Source organism: Macrotis lagotis, chromosome 1, assembly GCF_037893015.1.
Source record: "Macrotis lagotis isolate mMagLag1 chromosome 1, bilby.v1.9.chrom.fasta, whole genome shotgun sequence".
NCBI lineage: Eukaryota > Metazoa > Chordata > Mammalia > Peramelemorphia > Peramelidae > Macrotis > Macrotis lagotis.
This window is the reverse complement of record NC_133658.1, coordinates 543,444,923-543,449,364: the sequence shown is the minus strand read 5'-3', so window position 1 is coordinate 543,449,364 and position 4,442 is coordinate 543,444,923. Positions and strand designations below refer to the sequence as shown.

Below are 4,442 nucleotides of genomic sequence, written 5' to 3'. Positions count from 1 at the left end.
GCTTCTCTTAGTCTCCCTAATTTAAGGAGGCTTATAGATAGATATACTTAGAAGCAGATTAGCCAATGTTCCTGTCCTTGAGTCCTTTTTAATGAGAGATTTGGGGATTAATTGTCAGAGAGGAGAGAGGAGAAGGTCAGTGATTGGGATAAGATGACCTGTTGCCAGAATGATTTCTCAGAGCATGTTTATGAGGGGGAGGAACTGGGTTTTGAAGAAGTCTAAACTAAAACTTACAGGCTTCATTTTATGAACATAGAGTTATTTTCTAGTTGTTCAGTATAGTATCACAAAGTAGTAGTAATAGTAGTAGTAGTAGTAGTAGTAGTAGTAGTAGTAGTAGTAGTAGTAGTCTACAAATAATCTCAAAAATTAATTTCATTGTACTTGAACTGAGAATAAAATGATTCTGTTTTGGGATGACTTTATAAAATCAAATAAAGTAGAATTTGTCTTGGAAAAATTGTGATAGACTACTAAGAATATAAACTCTTGAAAAGGAAAAAAAAATTATAAACACCTGCTATGTGCCAGGTGCTCTGACAAGAACTTTACAAATATTCTTTCATTTTATTCAACAACCCTATGAGTTAGGTTGCTGCTGTTATCCCCATTTTTGCGTTGAGGAAACAGACAGAAATTAAATAATTATCCAACATTACAGAGCTATTAAGTGTTTGAGGCTGGATTTGAACTCAGGACTTCATGAATTCTGGCCCATTGCTCTATCCACTGCATCTACTGAGACTGCAATCTGAAATCACAATCCAATATTTTAAATTTCTCCTGTAGAGCTTCTTTTTTCTTGTTTTCATTTTCTCCTAAAATGCTGCAGTTAGAGAAGCACTATTCATTTCTTAGTCTTATAGTCTTCCATGTAAAAGATTTTGTCATTATTATAGACCATAATTGAAGCTCAAGACAGGGACAACAGTAGCCCCTGATTTTCCTAATTATAGGAAAGTAGGTCTGAACTGTAGGGATATCACAGAATATGTTGAAATTCACATTGCTAGTAAATTTAAGTAAACTTAAAATATTGCAAACTGGTGTTAACTATGGGACAGACATATACAATTTTATCTGGTATCATTTATATGAAGCTTGTTAACATGTTATTTTTCTCAAGGAAAACCTATCAGGAAGATTGGGGGGAAAGTGGCCTTTTTCAAAAGGTAAGAACTTTAGTTTTCAAAGGGGCATTCATTACATTTTTTCTTATACTTTCTACTACATGAATACATGAATATATACCCCAATTTTTTTTCTGATACTCATCCATCTAATTCTATATTCTCTAGTTGTCTTTACAATCAGATGGTCTGGTGGAGAGATCAATGCTCTAGAAGTCATAAAATATGGATTCTAATCCCAATCCTAATCTTCTCCATGACTGTTGGCAAGTTGAATCTTATATTAGCTTCCTTAATTTCACATCTTGCATTGACAGTTGTCTGTGACCAAAATTATTTTTAATTGTCTATTCACCTGTCAAATGGGCACAATAATACTTTTCATGATACCTCATGAACTTGTCATCTGTATTACATAAGGTAATGTTTGTGAAAGTGCTTTGACAACTGTAAAGTATTGCACAAATTTGCCCAAGTATTTATCAAAATCTCTTATATTCTTTCACATATTCTACAGTCCCCATAGTATATGTGCTATATCAGTAGTACAGTTCTTTACCATCACTTACATTGTCTTTTCCTACCAGCAGTTGTGGTCCAATGCCCTTCGAAAGATCATCATCCCAAGATCCATTCAAGGTTACCATTTTTCCATCATCAGATTTCAACATTATTGAAAGAAGATCCCTTATCCAGAGTTAATCATATACCCCACTTTAATCAGGATAGAAGCAAATTAATACAGCTTTCAAATCATAAGTTCATACCTGTACAAACAAAGAAAGATGGAGGGGAAATGAAGCAGTTGCCTGCACCTAGCATTCAGAAAATGGATGACCTGTTACTGTATCTTGACAATTGGAAGATGGCTAACTGACCCATACTCCAGAGGTGCCATTACATGGCCATAGTTTTGCCTTCAATATACCATGAGTACAATGTTAAGGGAATTCCCTTCTCTTTACCATCCCTGGAATAAAATGTGATACCTTTACTCAGACCTGACCACATGATTCTGTCTCTAGTTTACTCTGACTTCAGGACTCTGACCAGATTCTCAGGCATTCTTAGGATCTCTTATACTTTAACCAATAACTGGTACCCACATCAATGTACTTGATTTGAGGTCCCACTTAGTGTGCCTATTTGTTGGACAGAGCCCTAATTGTATCATTAACATGCCCTAGGCTCCAAGCTGAGGCTTTGCTGAGACATGGGCCTGAGTCGGGACCACACTTTAATTGAACCAGTGGCATAGAGTTTCATATCACTGCCATGTTTTGACCATTGGTCTACAGCTGTGACAACTTCAGACTTGAACTCCTGGATCAAGGTTTTGGGTTTGCATTCATCACATTCTCACCTTTACCCCAGAGTTAGGTCTGCAAAGACCGCAACTGCATGTTTATTGTGTCTCTGTCAATAGGTTATAACCATATCTACACCATACCTGTTCAAAAATCACTTTTTTCTCATCTTGTCCTAGGCTCTTTTCCAAGACAAAAAATATATTTTATCCATGCCTTAAACTCTGGGTCAATGTCACATCATTCAGTATGCCTAGTCATTGTGATAAGGCTCCATGTCTTTACCACATGGCTAAAGTTTCACACCTCTAAGAACATAGTTGGATCACTACTCCCAGAGTATACCTCTATTACGCACTGGCATGTCCCCAATTATCAGGTGTTTTTTTTTTTATCATCAGGCACTGCTATCTCCTAGGTGGTTTTGTGAAACTCCAGCCACCAGGTTGAGATTGCCCAAGTCCACAGTTGCAAGGCTAAATATCCTCTTGGAATGAATGTTAATTCCACCATGTTTGGGCTACTAGTCAAAGTCTCCACAAGTCTGGGATAAACTGTCACTATTTCTTTGTCTATCATAAAGCTACCCTGAAAATCTCAACAGCAATACTTCTAAAAAAGTCTTGGATCCTTTCACTGTATTTTCAGTAGGTCTGTACCCTGGGCAATTGACTATCCTTCACTTAATAAGGTCTCTTCTCTATCTTGTCCTATACACCAGGTCCTAATGTCCACTTCTCCAAAACACCAGGACTACTGGATAATACTATTGAGGAACAGAAGTCCAAAAACCAATATACCATCCTTGCCTGAATCTGACCAAAAACACTGAAGGTGCAGACCACTTTGGCATCTCTTGGGGCAGGCCTAGATCACTATACATCCCCACCTAGGGCTCTGACTATAGCAATTCAACTACCATCAGGTCTTGATCCAAAAACCAAAGTAATAAGCTTGGTTAAGATTGGATTGAACTCAGACCTCCTAGATATAGTGGCTCCTGAATGTCAACTCCAGATTCATTCTGCACAGAAAAAAGTTTTGTGGTATTTATTTGGTCAAAAAGTATGCAATCTGTGAGGAAGCTGTGTCTTCAACTGTCAAATATCAATATTATAACATTACCTTGAATAAAATGTTTAAAATGGTATCTACAAGGAGATTCTCCTGCACATCCAACATCACCCAAAAGAGACCCTTCCCCAAAAGGCAAAAATCTCCAATGTGGGACTTGGGTCACTCCCAGGTCACCATCCTTCCCATGGACTCTGAGGGAAAATTTAAGGAGATTGAGGAAGGAACTCCATCTCTTTTAACCTTCCAAACAACTGTTGAAACCCTGGTCAGCTGGCCTGACCAGTTCAAACAGCAATTCACATGGTCTTTGTTTTAAACTCTTAATTTTTCTATCACTTTCTTAATGTGCTGTAACTTCTTTTAATAAATATTTGTTTTTCTTTTCCCTCCTGCATTCCTGGGTCTGAGTGGTGATTTGTCACAGACAGAATTGAACCCAAGAATCCAGAGGCAACATGATAGAGCCTTTCTAAGCAACACTGTGATCAAAGACAATTCTAAAAGATTTGCAATGGAAAATCCCATCTACATCCAGAGAAAGAAGTATTCAATTTGAATGCAGATCAAAGCATTGTATTTTCACTTTTTTAAAAATTTGTATTTTTTAGGGGGCAGCTAGGTAGCAAAGTGGATAGAGCACTGGACTTGGAGTCAGTAGTACCTGAGTTCAAATCTGGCCTCAGACACTTAATAATTACCTAGCTGTGTGGCCTTGGGCAAACCACTTAACCCCATTGCCTTGCAAAAAAAAAAACTAACTAAAAAAAAGAAAAAAAAAAGAGAAAAATTTGGTTTTTTCCCTTTTGTTCTGATTCTTTCATAGCAAGACAAATATGGTTATATGCATAACATGATTTCGAACATATGACATGTCAGAGTATTTGCTATCAGAGGGCTGAGGAGGAGGGAGAAAACTTCATGAGAA

General features: G+C 37.2%; 1 long non-coding RNA gene across 1 annotated transcript in view; it reads right to left on the bottom strand.

The window, feature by feature from the left end:
* Nucleotides 1–1,703: 1,703 nt before the first annotated feature.
* Nucleotides 1,704–4,442, bottom strand: part of LOC141507030 (uncharacterized) — a 71,276-nt gene continuing 68,537 nt past the window's right edge. The window contains exon 5 of the long non-coding RNA XR_012474056.1: nucleotides 1,704–1,900. This is a non-coding gene — a long non-coding RNA (uncharacterized LOC141507030). The remainder of the gene's footprint in view (nucleotides 1,901–4,442) is intronic.